Raw genomic sequence first — 20,595 nt, 5'->3', positions numbered from 1 at the left:
GCTGAAAAATATACAATTAAGATTAATCAGCTTATAGATGTGTATAAAGCCATAAAAAGGTGAGATCACCTAAGGAGTATGGATATAAAATAAAAGACTAAGATGTGTCCTGGAGCACTAAACCATCCATGAAGAATATGATACACACATGCCTCATTGTACTGTGTTTGCTTTACTGCACTTTGCAGATATTGTCTTTCACACAAATTGAAGGTTTGTGGCAACCTGCATAGAGCAAGTCTATCACTGCCATTTTTCAAATAGCATGGGCCCACTTTGTGTCTCTGTGTCACATTTTGGTGATTCCTCCAGCATTTCAAACTTTTTCATTATTATTATATCTGTTTTGGTAATCTATAATCAGTGAACTTTGATGTTAACTATTGTAATTGGGGGGCATCCATATGAGATGGCAAACTTAATAAATGTGTATGTCTGACTCCTCCACCAACCAGCCATACACTCTTCTTTCTCCCTATCTTTGGGCCCTCCTATTCCCTAAGCACAATGTTGAAATTAGGACAATTAGTAACCCTACAATGGCTTCTAAGTGTTCAAGTGAAAGGAAGAGACACATATCTCTCACTTTAAATCAAAAGCTAGAAATGATTAAGTTTAGTGAAGAAAACACATCTAAAGACAGATGAGCTGAAAGCTAGGTGTTTTGTGCTAGTTAGCCAAACTGTGAATGCAAAGAAAAAGTTCTTGAAGGAAATTAAAAATGCTACTCCAATGAACACATGAATGAGAAGGAAACAAAGCAGCCTTACTGCTGATATGAAGAAAGCTTGAGTGCTCTGGATAGGAGATCAAACCAGCAATAATATTCCCTTAAGCCAAAACCTAATTCAGACGAGGCCCTAACTCTCTTCACTTCTATGAAGGCTGAGAGAGGTGAGGAGCTGCAGAAGAGAAGTCTAAAGCTAGCACAGGTTGGTTCATGAGTTTTATTGAAAGAAGCTGTCTCCATAACATAAAAGCATAAGGTGACGCAGCAAGTAGTGATGGAGAAGCCGCGACAAGTTATCCAGAATATCTAGCTAAGATCATTGATGAAGGTGGCTACATTAAACACCAGATTTTCACTGTAGATGAAACAGCCTTCTTTTGGAAGAAGATGCCATCTAGGACTTTCATAGCTAAAGAGGAGAAGTCAATGCCTGGCTTCAAAAGACAGGCTGACTCTCTTGCTAGGGACTAACACAGCTGGTGGTTGTAAATTTAAGCCAATGCTCATTTACCATCCTGAAAATCCTAAGGCCCTTACGAATTAGGCTAAATCTTCTCACCTGTGCTCTACAAATGGCCCAACAAAACATGGATGAGAGCTCATCTGTTTACAGCATAGCTTACTGAATAGTTTAATCCCACTGTTGAGATTTACTACTCAGAAAAAGGATTCCTTTCAAAATATTACTACTCAGTGACAATGTACCTAGACATCTAAGAGCTGAGCCTTGGTCTGATTCCAAAGTCTACATTCTCCCCACCACACGCCTTCCAAAACAGGGTGAACTGACCTACTCGGGAGACTCATGTTTGTTTATTAAGTTTTGTGAAAAATTCACAAGTATCCAATACATGTTACTTGAAATGTTACCCTACAAAACATGGCCTCTGCCCCTCAAAGAGCTTATAATTAATTAGAAGGTAATTCAACAGTTGTATTGTAATGAAATGGAAGTTATACCCTTCTAGTATAGACTATGTTCTTTGAGGTCAGAAGTCATACCTTGTGCATATTCTTTTTCACTCTTAGTTCCTGGTTTATATATAGCGTTTAATTAATATGAATATGTAAGCTGTTCTTGTCCAATAAAATTATATTTCTTTCCAAAAATGAGGATCATGGGCTTTTTCTGGTCCCACTTAAAGCACGTGAGTAGAATAATTAATTCTGCTAAGTTATTCAGCAATGTCTATTTCTCTCTTTCTTTCAATTTTGTTTTTATTTTTCATCTTTCTAAATGAAGACAGTAACATCAAAGCACTTCTATAGTTTGTGGTATGGCCTAACAGACAGAAAGATCATATGAATTCCAGAGTTTCAACTTAGTAAGAAATTCAATGATATTCAGGATATTTCTTTGCAAAATTCAAATAATTATAATGCCTACTCTCATATAATGAGTTCCTGAAGCTTAAATAAGAATATTTCATAGAGTGCCAGACATTTTACGTAAAATAAAATGGCTTGACACACGTAGGTCCACTTTTAACCAACTAATATACCTATTAAGGAAAGACAAGGTTCAGAGCATTCTCTCCTAGGCAATGAGGCAGGTAGGGAGAATATAAAAACCTTAAGATAGAGTACCTGTCATTTAGATACAAAATCTAGTTGGGATTAAAAGAGGTACTAAGGGAGAAAGTCACTGCTGGCTACAGTATTCAGGAAAGGGTTAACACAGGTCTGGGCCTTATGTGATAAACAAGTGGCTTAAACTAAATCTAGTCCATCCCCAGTGTTCTAGCTGCCCCTTGATAATTCAGAATTGTCTCCCCCCATGAGAAACTACAACTTCCTCCTTTTCTCTAGGAGAAAAATAAATTTATGCATACCACAGGTAAATTAAAATTATCTTTTAAAAAACCATAAAGCTTTATGAATGACCTTGAATGTGAACATCTAAGTTTAACAAAAAAGAGCTTTTAAAACAATATTTACATGTAAACCATATGTGCCGTGTTATCCATAGAAAGGAGTTATCATTACTGGTCGGAATGAAATATAATACTGTTGTAAATAGAGATTAAATGGCTTTATCACAGCATTATTCAAATTGCATCCTTTATGTAAAAGGCCTTGAGGCACAATCAATAAGTTAATAATTAAAATACATAAAACCGTAGCAGATAATCATCATCATAAAATTGTGTTAAAATAATGTTTAAGTGTTAGCTTGTCAGAAAGGGCCCATTAATAAAGACAGATTTATTTCGTACTATTCCTAGAAGGTCCATAAATTGGATAACAATGGTAAGAGACAGAGAATGCCTCATGTAAGGCACTGTTTGGAAACTGCAGAAACATACGGCCTGAAGTCATGTGTGGTCAAGGTAAAGCTTTTGCAAGGGATAAGGAAGCAAGAATGAAGGGCAAAAAGTAGCCTTAAGTACGATCACACGCTTGACACTCTAAGGACCACACTGCAGTGTTTCTGCAGTCACGATGTCAGTAAAGAATGAGAATACCAAACCTCAAAGCAAGTAATGGAGCCTCAAGGTTTTCACGGTAAGGTAAATGCAGGCACACCACGAAGTAAGAGAAAGGGCAACCAAAGTACATGTAACATTGGCAGAAAAAAAAAAAAAAAAAAAAAAAAAAGAAGGACCAGGTCTACCTTTAAAGACAGAAAAAAAAGGGGCATTTCCTGGAAAAGAGAGGGAAAGATTTCATGATCTCTTCTTGAATTACCTTGAGTAAGACTAATCTCATTTAGTGAATATTATATTCAAATATACTAATTAAAATGACTATGTCCTAGACTTATTTTTTTATAATAGAGATTTTCAAGGGGCAATTTTAAATATTTGTTAAACTGAAGATAGAAATAAAAGCACAATTGTGATAAAACTCATATCCAAGAGAATTAGGCAATACACATTTTTCCTTTGTTCGTGAAGAAACATCACATCTATGATATAATCTAAAAACATCAAAGTAGAACACACAACTCATCTTCAAATGAGTTTAACAGTATTACCATTTATCTAAATTACAAAGTAACTATATTTAAACAAAAATGCCTTTAATCTACATATTTCCTGTGGGATGTCAGTTTTCACCATTCTGACTTTATTCTTACATATGCATAACTGAACAATATGACTTACCCACTATCTAAGCTAATGACAGTGATGTATTATTTCATAAATATTTACTTATTCTGACAAATGTTGTTTTCCACTGCACTGTCTAAATAAATCTAATAGGATAAAATACAATTTATTTGCAGACTTTTTAATATTACAATGGAGAATATCTGAGATGAATGTTCATCATAGTTTTCATTTTGAAAGGCAGTGGAAAACAAGAATTTATTCATAAAAGAACTTCTGACCAAAGGCTACCAAAGGAAGGGACAGAGGAGACAGCTGGGTGGAGAGAAAGTTGGACTTTCTGCATGGAAATGACAAAGTTGATCTGCCAGACACAGGGCTAGGACTTCAGTGTGTGCCAATATTTACTTTTTTGAGGTTTATGTGAAAATTCAGAGGCTGAGGATGGCATATAGGAATCTATCTGGAGAGCGGAGGAAATGTAAGAGACAGTATGTCTCAACCAATCCAAAGGAAAAGGAGAAGTGGAAGGCTGAAATAAAAGGCCTTGAGGTCCAAAGATGTGGAGACAAATTAAAACATATAGTAGCTAAAACGATTAATCGAGCTCAAGACCCATACATCATATTGTAGACATCAATCATTTCCTTTGGAGCATCTGTCCAGTGGGGAATAAATGATAGCCAGGAAGTCTTTTGAGATTTTTAGTAGGAAATCCTTTACCTTTCCCTCTCCCAAACTTTAGGAACTTACTAAGTCTCAGGATCCTTGGGTCAAGGCATGATTAAAACAATCTAGCTGTACTCATCCTACAGGCTACAGGCATCAAAGGCCTGGGAACAAGAAAGTCAGCTCTAATTAGTCTTAAAGTCACAGACCAAGCTTGGCACCTCATTTTAAAGCATAATCTCTCCAAAACGAAGGGTCTGAAACCATCTTGCTCACTGAGAGCAGAGGTACAATAAGCTTAGTGTAGGCCTTGTGTACACCCAGGCCACCAAGCCGTGGCTTCTCACCCGATTTGAGCCGCATTTGCCCAAGCTTTAGGACTGGGCAGCGATTGGCCTCAACTTCTAATGGTGCTTCCACTGATGCCTGCTGGCCTTCCCTGAATCGTGAATTTTTAGATGGATCTGGCTGCATTGCGACTCATGCTCCACAGAGCCAAACCACAATATCGAGGAGTTCTGACATCCAGTGTCTGTTATTTCTGGGTACACTTGGACAGTTTTCTTGCCTCAAGTTTTCTTCATTGCAAAATGGTGCAAACTGATACTTACTATGCATATCCCACTAAGATATGATAAATAATAACACCAAGCCTTAGGGCTCTTGTATAAAACTCAAGTTGTGGTTAAAATGTCATGTTTTTGTTTATGTCTTCCCTGACTACCCTATGTAAAACCACACCCAGGTACTCAGAATTCCCTTTCATCTCCCTGAAAAATTTTCTTCATAGCACTTATCACCAACTAATATAGCATATAATGCACTTACTTGCTTACTATCTCTCCCCCACCAGAATGTAAACTCCAGGGTATTGATATTTTTGTCTCTATTGTTCACAGCCATACTGCTAGTATCCAGAAGGCTACCTGGGACATAGTAGACACTCAATAAATATTTGTTGAATGAATGAATGAAACACACTCTTTAAATAGCCCACTAGGAAAAGACAGGTTAGGTTGGGTGTGTCTGAGATAGTACAAAAGAAAACAAAAAGCTTATTCTAGGGATCAAATGCAAAAAGCAATCTATTTCTTAGGGTACCTCCCCAATATCGTCCTCATCACTGAAATTTTTTTAACCAGAGTTAAATATGTATGTTTCTGTATGTCATTCATCTCTGAATCTATTCTCACTTAAAAGTCTTGCTTTATTTAAAAGCTGACATTCTTATCAGTACAAAACAGAAATCAACCACACTTCCCCTTATGTAAACATCCCTCTAGCCTTCACCTGGTTAGGATTCCTGCTTTTTGATTCAGCTGCATACAACAACAATCACACCATTAAAGCACAATTAATCTCTGAGTCCCGACAACCATGGAAACTTATATTCTCTTACTATACAGTACATAGTGTACCTGCACATAGGCAAGTGCAAAATAGCTGTTTATTTTTTTTAAAAAAATCCTACTTTATACAGAAGTAAACTACTGGAAAGATGGTACAAAGTAATTTTTTAAAAGTAAAAACAAAAAATAAATTCAAGAAAGATTTATAGGCAAATGATGGGTGACAAACCATAACCACAATAGGTTGTTACAGAAAACCAAGAATATACCTTCCCCACAACTCAAGCCCCTGATATTTCAAACATTAATACATCTTCCAAAGAAAAAGCCCTGAGTCTCAGAAGTCTGACCCATTTTGAAATTTATGCATATCTAATTTATTCAGAGACAGTTTATCACCAGGGCATGGCCAATTAAGACATATTCTTGAAATCTTAAACTGGCACCTTCTTAAGAAGATACATATTCTACTGTCACTTTCCCTGAAGAGCACCACATATATTAGTAACAAAAATTTGACCCAGCTTTTAAAATGTTGGAAACAATGTTATTTTAATATGCCAGCATAATCCATAAGGTATCACTGGCAAAATGACATTTATAAACGAATGAATAAAGTTGAAGTCTTGTACTTTTTATCTTATTTCTGTAATTTAAGAGTTGAAAAGTATTTGGAGTAGAAGACCAAAAGTAATTAAATTTATTAAAGCTAATTTTTAGCAGAATAGTGTTAGGAGGAGGATAATAACACCTGTTTTATTCTAATGATAGACTTAACCCAATACATAATTTAATTGAAAATTTGAATAGCTAGTCTCTTGACAATTCATGAAAGCAAGTCCAACCTGCTCAAGTCAATGTTTAAATATTAATTCTTATGCTGTGTAATCTCGAATTAGTATTCTAAATGCCATGGAAGGCATGCAGAGAAGAGTTAAAGTCTTAACATACATAAATCTTTATTATACATTAAAATATTTAGAAGAGAGAATATAACAGAAATTTTATTACAATAAAACTGAAAAATATATGTTCTAGATGACTTGAGAGCTGTTAAGTGTACCTTTAAAATTGCTGCCCAAGACCAATAATAACTAAGATTAGACTACTTTTGCAAGAAACTATTTTTTATTACATTCAAATTATTTTCCTAGGATATTGCTAACGTGAATATGCAAGTAAAACAAAGTTTTCTATGAAAGAAAAACCGAGAACATAACCAATCTGTAAACTAAGGATTGTGTCTACAAGTAAACAGGTTGATAATATATTGAGAAAATGTGAATGATTATAGTATAACCCATTTATCAACATTTTAAAATTAATACTGGTTTAATACTTTATAGATTACATAGTACTTCACATATATACTTAATTCTTTGCAACATGTTAGCAGGCATTACTATTGTTCCCAAGAACTAAAAACCTCTACTCTAAATTGTGTCCTCTGAAGTTCACACAGTTATCCTATCAGTGTTAAGATAAACAGCACACCTAGTCTTCCTCCTGAGAGTACTGGGAAAAGTATAGGGTTTGGAATAAAATAGACCTGTGTCTTAAGTCAGGTTTGATCATGTACAACCTTTGCTGCCCAGGGAAAACTCATTAAACTCTCCATAAAAGGAGGATAATGTGTACCTCATGGTGGGGGTGTGAGATTAAATTAAATAAGAAACACAGAAGGATTTAAAGCAGCACGCTTGCTTTGCCAGTTCCCAAACATGAATAAACTTTACCTTATGCCCTCTCTGCTTCTGCTCTAAGGCCATAAGACATTGCTAGAGAAAGCAATATAATAGTGCTGACTTGGCCAATTACAGATTTATGGGCTAGTACTGTTTTCTCATTAGTAAACTGGATATAAATAATGCTTATCTCCTAAAATTGTTTTAAGAATTCCATAAGACAGTGTATATAAAGTATTAATTATAGTGCCTGGCATATGCTGGGCACTCAGCAAGTGGTCAGACTGGAACCACTCTGTAGTTTACCGATCCTTTTATTTATCATTGGTTAACATGTTAGCATACTTACGGAAGGTGTTATTCTATACTCTCTTCAACTTTCCTTAAGCCCTTATTGTACCAAATCCTTCTGGTAAGCAATCTCCTTGCCTACTTTTCTGGAAAGACGGGCAGTGGGCATAGGCTTCCACAGCCCTTCCTTCTACCTTTAAAAAATTCCTTCACCAATTCATCATCTCTCACCTATCTGTCAGGTGTCCACCAAATAGGGACGCTGACGAAACACTGTATGCAATTCATTCACTCATTCATTCATTCAACAAATTTCATTGAGCATCTACAACCTGTCAGGTACTGTGTAAAGTGCTGGGTGTATGACGGTAAGGAAGAAATGGACCCTATACTTGGGAACATCTATAGGACAAAGAGTATATATAAAACTATATATATGGTATGTCATACTATATAATAATTACATGATAAATATATGTTTAAAATTATCTTTCCATCTCCTCAGGCTTTATTTCCTCAAGTGTTCCCAGCACATCTTCCATTCCCCTGAGTTTCACTGCTTCTGCCCATCCCAGCTCGAAAACGATCTTTGTTTGGCATGGTCACCCTAACAGAGGGTAACTGTGCCAAATAGCTATTTCTTTTCTTCCTGATTTCCCAAACTTCTGGAACAAATACTCTGTTCCCATTGCCTCCATTTGTTTGTGGGGTAAGACTAGGAAATCTGGCTCCTGTTCTGTCCTTTTCTTAAAAATGACATCCTAACAACAATATCCATGCCTTTCTCAGTTCTGAAAGTACCAACTACCTCCTACTTTTGAAATTCTCTTCTTTATTAGTACCTAGGAACCCAGACTGCTGTTTTCTCTCTTATCTAATTTTTCTGATAATTCTGTTTTCACTTTAGTTTCTTCCACATTTCTGTTCTAAACAGTGGGTATTCCTCAAAATTAGAACCAAAGAGAGACCAAATTCATGATCCACTTCAATCCCAGACAATTCAGCTCCCTGCCTATTACTTGTGCTAATGGAGTTTCTAACCTTTCTATTGCTTAGGCTCACCACTTGAATTAGATTTAATACTTTCTTCATGCTGTCCTATAAATTACTCCTCAAAACATTTCTTGAATCCACCCTTTCTCCTTTGTTCTTACCACTATCACAACAAGACCTAACCTGGTCTACTATTTATCCCATTTCTAGTCTCTCCCCATTTCAATTCTTCACACCACTTCCATATTAATCTTCTGAAAATATAATTATTTTTTCTCCCTTGGTTTAAAATTCACTCATGGCTTTCTCCTAACTGAAAGACAAAGTTCATTTAAAGCAACTATATTCCGGCACTAATAACTCTCTTTCTCCTCTTTACTCATCATCTTCTGTTTTCCTAAATTCTACACTACCAATAAACCAGAATAGTATTTTTTGAACATTTTAAAATAGCAAAATCCTTTTAAATGAAATCTTACAAAAAACTCCCAACACATAAAAGTAGGTGAAGATATAATTACACTTGTTAAAGGGAGGCCAGAAACCAGAAAACTCAATCTCCCTGTCAATTCCTGCTCCCTTTGCTGTGAAACTCAAGAGCTCCCAAGAACAGCCTGAAATCCATTCCATTATGCCATATCCCTTGAACATTTCCTAAAATGAAATGTCTGTGTTGAAATTCAGTCCCTATTTCCTCTTTGCCCTTGAATTTATTCTCCATTCTAGGTTATATGAAATCCTTTAATGAACTAGCACAAACTTTATCCTACTTGTGGAGACTTTACTGATTACTCCAGGCCAAGCTAATCTCTCTTTCCTATGAACACCTACTAAGAATAGAACTTAGAACACATCAGAATCTGTAAAAGTAGATGGATGGATGAATGGATAGATGGATAGATAAGAAGAGACATATCTACATATGTATATATATTATCATCCATATTTTATAGATGAGGACATGTCAGGTAATTTGCCTAAGGTCACACAACTTGTATATAATGGAACCAAATCTGAACTGATTCCAAGCCTGTATGCTATATCAGTTCTTTTCATGTCACTGAGCACATATACAATGATATATATATGAAGCATTGTAGGATAAATGGAAGAAGTGGTTCACAATTAAAGGCAATTAGCTTTGAGTACCTCAGGTCCAGCCTAACTTCCCCAAGGGCTTGTGGGATCAATATTGGAGTATATCAGAAATTCATTAGTAGTACACTAGCTGAAAAACTCTGTTATACATATTCATTTAGTATTTACTAGTACCTGGCATGTAGTAGGGGTTCAAATATATGTGTGGATTATTGACAAAGGACAACACATTATGCTCAAATTGCCAACAAAAGCAGACAGAACCAGTAAGAGCTAAAGAATTTCAATGTCTATATTTTAGACAAGCCAATAAACAATTTATATTTATATAAAGGTGCTATGATTTGAGTATCTGCCCCCTCCAAAACTCATGTTGAAATTTAATCCCCAATGTGGCAGTACTGAGAGATGGGGCCTTCAAGATGCATTAGTCAATTCATGGATTAATGGGTTATCATGGGAGGGGGAACTGGTAGCTTAATAAAATGAGGAAGAGAGAACTGAGCCAGCATGTTAGCACATTCAGCCCCCTGCCATGTGACAGCCTGTGCTGCCTCTGTCTTTTTTATTTTTTCCAGAACATTACGGCGGTACAAACATTTTGGTTACATGAATTGCTTTTGTACAATTTAAGTCAAGGTTATAAGTGTGTCCATCACCAGATAGTGTGCACTGTACCCGTTAGGTATGAATTTACCCATCCCCCCCCACCTGCTGGAGTTCTGTTGAATTGTACTACCATATGTGCCCATGAGTGTTGATTTGTAAGTTTCAGTTTAGTAGTGAGTACATATGGTTTTTGTTCTTCTATTCTTGTGAGACTTCACTTAGGAGGATGGTCTCCGGTTCCATCCAGGTTGTTACGAAAGGTTCACTTTTTATGGCTGAGTAGTACTCCATGATATACCTATACCACATTGTATTGATCCACTTATGTACTGATTGATGGGCACTTGGGTTGTTTCTACATCTTTGCAATTGTGAATTGTGCTGCTATAAACATTCAGGTGCAAGTGTCTTTTTTATAAAATATCTTTTTTTCCTTTGGGTAAATACCCAATAGTGGGATTGCTGGATCAAATGGTAGGTCTACTTTTAGTTCTTTGAGGTATCTCCAGACTACTTTTCATGGAGGTTGTGCTAGTTTACAGTCCCACCAGCAGTGTATAAGTGTTCCTTTCTCTCCAGATCCACACCAGCATCTGTTGTTTTGGGACTTTTTGATAAAAGCTATTCTCACTAGGGTTGGCTGATATCTCATTTTGGTTTTCACTTGCATTTCCCTGATGATTAGAGACACTGACAGTCCCCACCAGCAAGAAGGCTCTCACCAGATGCAGCCCCTCAACCTGGGATTTCTCAGCCTCCGTAACTATAAAAAATAAATTTATTTTCTTTATAAATTATCCAGTTTCAAATATTCTGTTATAGGCAATAGTAAATGGACTAAGACAGGGTAATATCTAAAACAGTGGTTCTCAATCTTTAGTGTGCCTCAGTTTCACCTAGAAGACTTTTTAAACCACAAATTGTGGGCCCTATCCCTAGAACCTGATTCAGAGAATTTGCATTTCTAACAAATTCCCACAAGATGCTAATGCTGAGATCCACTGGTCTTTGGAAAAAAAGTCCTAACATTAAATATGTTTCCTGTACTCACATCCCACCAAATATTTAATCCTTTGGTAGCCAATTTTTAACAACGTAAGTCTGTCCTAAGTCATGGTACAAGCTGGATTCTGGGACAAAACATAAACTTTTTAAATAGCACTAAATGTTCCTTGATCCAATCCAATTACAACTACATGTAGTGGACCTTAAGTATGCTATCATCAGGGACAGAAATTCTAGCTATATAAAATGTACATGATCTATGTTGTGTTTAATATCCAGTAGAGCCAGGTTAAAGCAATTCAGAACAACAACACTATAAGCAATCTGATTGAGAGGACACATTGCTTTGAATTTATTAGACGAATTATCCAGTCCAATTTAATTCTTAACAAAACTAGTGGCTGAAGTGATTTAATATCCAAGTACCAAGTGAAAGAATATTTTAATGGTATGTTTTTTCATGCTTTAAATTGAAGTTTGAGGAATTTTATCTCCTGCACACAGAGTGAGGTTTTTTCAGGTAGACTGGCATGTAAATTATAATTAGAACTAAGAAAAATGTGTGCAAAACTTTACTATGATTAATTAAATACGTTTTATTTGCATAAAGCATAGCTGCATTTATTTCAAGAATTAGGAAATTATTTAAGGAATAAGACATTCAAAACTTGGAATACTTTTTGTAGACTCATTCACAAACCCAAAGAATCCTATTTGACAACCTAAGTGCAAATGTCCCTACCCTCCACTGTCAAGGGTTAACTGAAAGGGCTTTATTTTTTAAATTTTAATATATCATAAATATTCATATTCAAAAATTAAATGTAAGAATAAAAACCCTACATTATGAAACCAATATTTCTGGAGTGAGGTATACTGTGTAAAGCAATTGGTTTGCTACAAGATCATTCATAACAACAGAATGTTTTCTTGGAAATGGTTGATGTTTTAATACTAAAATCCCTTTATCCTCAAATATAATATGCATCTAAATGAAACAGCATTAGAATATACTGAGAAGGTAAAATCGAAGGAAAAGTCTAGAAACAGATTTCTAAATGACAACAACCAAAACCACAACAATCCCCAAATCAGCTAACAAAGAAGCCTATGTGAATGAATAATAAATAACGGAAGAATTATAAAATTATTTTTAAAAAATTAGAAAAGCAAATAATGGAAAAGTGAACAATGTTTTCCTTACTTTCTCCTCATTCCTTGTTCACTGTGTTTTCTTGTTCTCAGCTCTCTCTCTGCTAATCCATGTCATTCACTTCCTTCAAATCCTAATTCAAGATTGATTTTCTCTAACATGATCTACCCTAATAATTTTCTTACTCCACATTACCTCAACAATACTTTCCTTCTTACCATCATGTTTTCTAATTATTTCGTATCATGTCTTGTTACTTCTACCTCTCTCACTTCGACCTATTACTATGTAGATTAAAATCTTCAAGCAAAGGAGTTTTTAAAAAAATCAATGTTTATTGAAATAAAAAAAAAATCAACGTTGGCCCATATGATCAGAAATCCACATTTACACTGCGTGCGGTGGCTCACTCTGGAAGGCTAAGGTGGGAAGATTGCTTGAGCTCAGGAGTTGGAGACCAGCCTGAGCAAGAGTAAGACCCCGTCTCTAGTAAAAATTAGAAAAATTAGCCGGGCGTACTGGCACACACCTGTAGTCCCAGCTACTCGGGTGGCTGAGGCCGGAGAATCGCTTGAGCCCAGGAGTTTGAGGTTGCAGTGAGCTAGGATGATACCACTGCCCTCTACCCAGGATGACAGAGCAAGACTCTGTCTCAAGGAAAAAAAAAAAATCCTTATCTAGAAAGGCCAAATTAATTTGAACCAAGTGGAAACTTTATTCATACAATTTTCTTTTTTTCAACATACCTTCATAACATCCCAGATCCATTATAAAAATTTTAGTAAACATTCAAAGTCATGTAGTTATGTATATTTAACTATTAGGTTGGTACAAAAATAGAGCTTTTAGCATTGTTGAAATTTTCCATTTGATATTGGAATACATTCTTAAATAAATGTGGTTATGTTACACATCATTTTAATGCACATTTCTCACTTTATGATTTTTTTGCTAATGACTTATTACCTACTATTTATTTTATATTTTAGACTATGGAAATAATGTTAGACAAAAAGCAAATTCGAGCAATTTCTTGTTCGAGTTCAAAAATGGGTCCTAAAGCAGCAGAGACAACTCACAACATCAACAACGCATTTGGCCCAGAAACTGCTAACAAGTGTTCAGTGCGGTCAGTGGTGGTTCGAGAACTTTTCCAAAGGAGACGAGAGCCTTGAAGATGAGGAGTGCAGTGGCCAGCCATCAGAAGTTGACAACAACCAATTGAGAGCAATCATGGAGGCTGATCCTCTTCCAACTACACAAGAAGCTGTCAAAGTACTCAATGTAGAACGCTCTACAGTCACTCAGCATTTGAAGCAAATTAGAAAGGTGAAAACGCTTGATAAGTGAGTGCCTCATGAGCTGACCAAAAGTCAAAAAAATTGTCATTTTGAAGTGTCATCTTCTCTTCTTGTATGCAACAACAACGAACGATTTCTCGATTGGATTGTGATGAAAAGTGGATTTTATATGACAACCTGCAACGACCAGCTCAGTGGTTGGACCGAGAAGCAGCTCCAAAGCATTTCCCAAAGCCAGACTTGCACCCAAAAAGGGTCATGGTCACTGGTGGTCTGCTGTCAGTCTGATCCACCACAGCTTTCTGAATCCCAGTGAAACCATTACATCTGAGAAGTATGTTCAGCAAATTGATGAGGTGCACTGAAAACTGCAATGCCTGCAGCCAGCATGCTCAACAGAAAGGGCCCAATTCTTCTCCACAACAATGCCAAACCACACAACCAACGCTTCAAAAGCTGAATGAATTGGGCTACAAAGTTTTGCCTCATCCGCCATATTCACTCGACCGCTCACCAACCAACTACCACTTCTTCAAGCATCTCCACAACTTTTTGCAGGGGAAAATGCTTCCACAACCAGCAAAATGCAGAAAATGCTTTCCAAGAGTTCATCGAATCCCAAAGCATGGATTTTTACACTACATGACTAAACAAACTTACTTCTCGTTGGCAAAAATGTGTTGATTATAATGGTTCCTATTTTGATTAATAAAGATGTGTTTGAGACTAGTTACAATTATTTAAAATTCATGGTCCACAATTATTTTTGCCCACACTTAATAAATTAGTTACCAACTGACCCTATATAGCTGACTTTATTCCCAGTTGGCAGCTACCTACTCACCAAGACCAGTTCCTATTGGCCTATCAAGCCCTCTATTTGGGGTAATTAGGTAAAAAAAAACTATGATTTTAGACTCATCTCTTGCCACAGTCACACTGGTATACTTCAGGTTCCTTACCACCTGTAGGATGGGTGACACTTTAAGGTCCTTTGAAATGCTGCCCCTTAAAGTGGAATTTCCTTCTTCTCTGGCTACGTATTTGTAAATTTCTGTTTTTTCCAGGAGACAGTAAAGCCCTCATAAATAAGGACTATTTCATTTATTGCAGTATCTTCAGACCAGCACCTGTCCATGGTGAACACTGAATAAGAATCTGAATGATCTATACCAAGTAGATGGAATATGCAGATGTGTGTGTAGATACATACACACATATGTACATTTCTCTGTACTTTTGACAGAGACACTGTATCAAATATTTGTGTAACTGTATATTCTTCCAATCCATATTTTGATTTAGAAAAATACATGAAAGACAACAAATTTGGCTAGCAACTAAAATTATTTAATATTCTATAACTTGTTAGAAATATAACTATCTAAAAAAGAACCAAAACTGATCAAGAGTTTTTTCTCATACCAAAAGCCAATTTTTAAAGTTTTGGTAGCATTTACTAGATATTCAGCAATACACACACACACACACACACACACACACACACACATAAATAAATACTATCTATGAAAATTTCTATGGAAATTATATGAAAATGTCCGTGTATTAGTTTATTCAATAAATATTGAGTGCCTACTATAAGCTAGGCATTGTTCTAGGTGTCTGAACATGCAGCAGTGAACAAGAAAGACAGGATACCTGCTTTTATATAGTTTATACTGTATTTGTAGAATATAGATAAAAAATGATAAAAAACAAATGTAGGGTAGTGATAAGTGCCCAGAATTATAAGAGCATAATCTGGTATCAAGTAACCAGGAGCTACAAAAAAAGTGGTACTTCTGTATATTATTATTAATATCATTTACTGGAGTATATATGCTAGTCTGAAAATAGTTTTTAAAAAATAGAAAAATAACCAATCCAAACTAACAACTCTGAATAAGCATTTTATAGACAGTTGGTTACTTTTTACATATACAGAGGAACTGACTTAATACATCAAATTCCTAATTAAAAATAACAGTGATTATCAGAAACACAATCACATTATTTCTATTCAAAAATGTTTATAACAGAAAACAGAAATTTTGTATGCTATAAACAAAAAACTTCTTAACCTTAACAAAAGATATTAAGAGACATGATACTTTAATATTTATACTCTGGATGACAGTTAAAAACACTAATATATACAGTTTTAGATTATTTTAGAATGCAGACAACAAATTCCCTTCCAACGTTGAGTATATAACGTTAAATTTAAAAGTATTTCTAAAATGCCTGCAAAACAAGCACAAGCAAAGGAAGATGGGAGGAAGAGACAGACACTGATTAGGTAGTCAAGTTCAAGAAGAACAGAGCTGCATTAGAAAGGAGCTGAGGTAAAGAAATACTTGGTTCTAGGCAGCGTATCTACTGAAGGTAGTTGTAGCAGCAGAGTTACAGCTAGAAAGTTTTAGAGATACTACAGCCTTTTCTGTTGCCTCAAAGGTAAAGGCTAAGTATCTATAAATTTTTGCTCAGATGCACATAGCAGTGTATCTCAAATACATTACAAATGAGGACACAAACATAAAGATATCAGACATTATAATTATTTGGAAAGCAACAGCAAAGGTGAATTCTGACTGAAACTGACTCTGTTACCACATCATTTTTCTTGCACTGCCCAGGATACAAGGTATCGAACGGAAGTTATTATTCCAAATCTTTTAAGCCAGGTTCAAAACCTATCCTTTAATTAGAGTGCCATAAAAAAATGTCTACCATCCTCCATAATCATTCTATATTCTATAAATAGTACTTTAAGCCAACAATTTTTTACACCACTTAAGAAAAATTTTACTTGTATATATCACTTAACAAATATGTTCAATTAGTAAACTAAAGAGAATATTATACTTTAATATCCCTTAGTTTATTACATATCATTGCAAAAATATATGAGAAGATATAATTGAAAAAAATGAATATTTATTTACATATACAGTGTAACAATAGAACACCAGTCACAGTAAGTCGTAAGTGTATCTTATAATCTCTTAGTCAAAATAACACACCTGCTGTAATCAATAAGCCAATAAAAATATAGGCTGCTATATATTATCTGGAAAGCTAAAAACTGATTTTCTTTTATAATAATTTTTGGAAAAAAACTACTTTTACACTGTATTAATAAAATAAAACTTCCATAAAAAATTTTAAAACACAGGTTAAGGGAAAAAAACCTAAATACTGATGACACTGCTACACAGGCCATCCCAGACGTACATAAAAGAAGGCAGGGCAGTGAACAGGTGTCCAAGCCAAAGACCTAGTAAGTACTCAGAGCAAGTGTCACATTGGCTGGCATGGCTACTTTCCCCTTCTCTCTTCTTTTTTCTTTCCTCTCTTAGTTTACACACAAACCAAACTAAAATGCCAGTTCAACTTCTCTTTCCACTGCAAATCAACCCAGCTCACAAGTATTTACCTACTGTGATGGTTAATTTTATGTCAACTTGATTGGGCCAAAAGGTGCCCAGACATTTGGTCAAACATTATTCTGGGTGTGTCTGTGAAGGTGTTTCTGGATGAGATAACATTTTAGTTGGTAGTTGCAGTAAAGCAGATTGCCCTTCCTAATGTGTGTAATTCTCATCCAATCAGTTGAAGGCTGGAATAGAACAAAAAGGCTGACCCTCCGGTCAGCAGGAGGGAAATTCCTTCTGTCTGACTGCCTTAAACTGGGACCTCTTTTTTCCCTGCCTTACTCAAACTGAAATGCTGACTCTTCCTTGCAGCATTTGAACTTTACAGTGGACCCCTGAACAATGTGAAGGTTAGTGGTGCCAGTCATGCCCCCAAGCAGTTGAAAATCCATATATAACTTGACTCCCCAAAACCTTAGCTACTAATAGCCTACTGTTGACCAGAAGCCCTACCTATAACATAAATAGTGGATTAACACATATTTTATATATTACATGTAAAATATGTATTCTTATAATAAAGTAAGCTAGAGAAAATATGCTTAAGAAAATTAGAAGGAAGAGAAAATACATATACAGTACTGCACCGTATTTATTGATACTGTAAGTTTACACCATCTCTTTGCAAGATGAACTGTCAGTCTGAAATGGCTGCCAACCACAGCTGCAGACCTCAACGACAGTACATTCAAGCAATTCAACTTTTTCTTGTAATGTCATGACTTTTCTCTGCTTCTTGGAAGCACTTCCGGCATCACTAGAGGCACTTCATATGGGTCCTATGGTGTTATTCAAGGTTCATAATATTGCATTAAACATGATGAAAAATACATGAGAACCAAGAGGGATCACTTTTTACTGTGATATGATACGCAATTTACTGGAGGGACAAACTGCTCATGCTGAGATGATTAGCGTCACACCACATTTTAAGTTGATACTCACAACACTTGGGGGCTCACCACAATAGCAACAGGACATAGCTTTAAAATTACTACAGTAGTACAGTATGTTATAGTTAATTTTATGCAGTTACGATTTAATACTGCATCTTTGCATTTGTTTAAATTTTCTCAACTGCAAATGGCACCATGTATGGTTCTTAAGTGTATGTGTAAGTTTTGATAAATTTTAACACTGTATAATAGATTTGTGCATGTCTTCTGGTATTAAATGATAAAATAGACTAGCATCTATATATATTTTATGCATTTATGACATCCCTTTTTCTTAATTTTTTCAATATTTCTAGGCTACATGGTTCATCTGTGAATTTTTTCAAATTGTTACAAATCTCCAAAAAAATGTTCCAATATACTTATTGGAAAAAATCCACATTTAAGTGGACCCACACAGTTCAAATCCATGTTCAAGAGTCAACTGTTGGCTGGGCATGGTGGCTCACGCCAGTAATCCTAGCCCTCTGGGAGGCCGAGGTGGGTGGATCGCTCGAGGTCAGGAGTTCGAGACCAGCCTGAGGTAGACCCCGTCTCTACTAAAAATAGACATAAAAAGTATCTGGACAACTAAAAATACATAAAGAAAAAATTAGCCGGGCATGGTGGCGCATGCCTGTAGTCCCAGCTACACGGGAGGCTGAGGCAGTAGGATCACTTAAACCCAGGAGTTTCAGGTTGCTGTGAGCTAGGCTGACGCCACGGCACTCACTCTAGCCCGGGCAACAAAGTGAGACTCTGTCTCAAAAAAAAAAAAAAAAAAAAAAAAAGAGTCAACTGTACACCATTAATCTCCTGGTTTTCAGGCCTTTCCACTCATACTAGAACTGCACCATTGGTTCCCCTGGATCTCCAAGTTGCCTTAGGACTTGTCAACCTCCATAATCATGTGAGCCAATTTTTTATAATAAATCAATCATTCTCTCTCGTGCTCGCTCCCTCTCTGTACGTGAGAGAGAGACAGGCAGACACACATACATATGGTTCTGTTTCTCTGGAGAACCCTAACACACCTAGCTACTTAATAGTAATACATCAAATTTCTAATAAAAAGATCAGAAAGTGTTTTAAAGCAATAATACACAATGATGTCAATGGCAGAGCAAAATTATTACACAGTCTGAGGAGGATCTAATTTAAAACCTTTCTGAACAGTCATTTCACAGTATGTCTTAAAACTTTAAAACCGTGTATAGTTTCTTATCAGGTAATTTTATTTCTGTTAAAATGTATGTGTAGATAGATACATGAAGGACATAATCAGAACTATAATTAATGATTTATGTCCTCAGGATATTAGTTGTAATAACATTTATGACAGTTAAATTAGACACAACCAACAATAGGGGAATGACTAAACGAAGTATATCACTTTCAAAGGATTAATATTATGTAACTAGTATATTTTCAGAGATTTGTCAAAAACATGGAAAAATCATCAAAATACAATGTCAATTTTTTAAATGGGGGAAAACATAATGGTATCTAGTTATATAGACTAGAGCAAAAGGCAACAATGTTGACAGTAATTATTTCTGAATTAGGGTATGACATAAATTTTTCTGTACTTTTCATATTTTGTATAATCAGAATATATATTTAAAATAAAAGAAATATAATAGACATCTAAAAAACATCCAAAAAAATCCTATTAAATGACTTATTTAAGATTGTATGGACAATTATCAGTAAAGACAGTCTGTAAAACAAATCTGTAAAAACTGTAAGAGCCTTTTATAATATGTTATAAAAAGATCTAGCTTTTCAATATAAAGTATATAACTAGAGATGTGTTATGGACTGAATTGTGTTCTCTTAAAATTCGTATGTTGAAGCCCTAATGGTGTTTGGAGACAGGGCCTTTAAAGGGGTAATTAAGGTTAAACAAGATGAAATGGGTGGGGACCCTAATCCAAAATGCTTGGTGTATTTATATGGAAAGGAAAAGACAGCAGGGAAGCACACGCACAGAGAAAAAGGCCACGTGAGGACAGAGCAAGAAGGCCTTCTGCAAGCCAAGGAGACAGGCCTCAGGAGAAACGAAATCTGCCAACACCTTAATCTTAGACTTCTAGCCTCTAGAAATGTGAGGAAATAAACTTCTGTTGTTTAAGCCAACCAGTCTGTGGTATTTTGTTATGGCAACCCTAGCAAAATAATATGAGACATAATAAAATGTTATTAAATTTATTTGGTAAATATTATTTGTCCTAATTTACCTTTTTTTTTTAAGAGGAAATAAACCAAGAAATAAACAGTAACAAATTTA

The 20,595-nt window shown here is 35.5% G+C and overlaps 1 protein-coding gene across 1 annotated transcript in view; it reads right to left on the bottom strand.

Annotated features, from left to right (window-relative positions):
* Nucleotides 1-20,595, bottom strand: part of PRIM2 (DNA primase subunit 2) — a 269,780-nt gene that overhangs the window by 69,856 nt on the left and 179,329 nt on the right. The window lies entirely within an intron of this gene.

The sequence above is a fragment of the Lemur catta genome, chromosome 2, assembly GCF_020740605.2.
Source record: "Lemur catta isolate mLemCat1 chromosome 2, mLemCat1.pri, whole genome shotgun sequence".
Classification (NCBI taxonomy): Eukaryota; Metazoa; Chordata; class Mammalia; order Primates; family Lemuridae; genus Lemur; species Lemur catta.
This window is presented reverse-complemented; position numbering and strand designations above follow the sequence as displayed.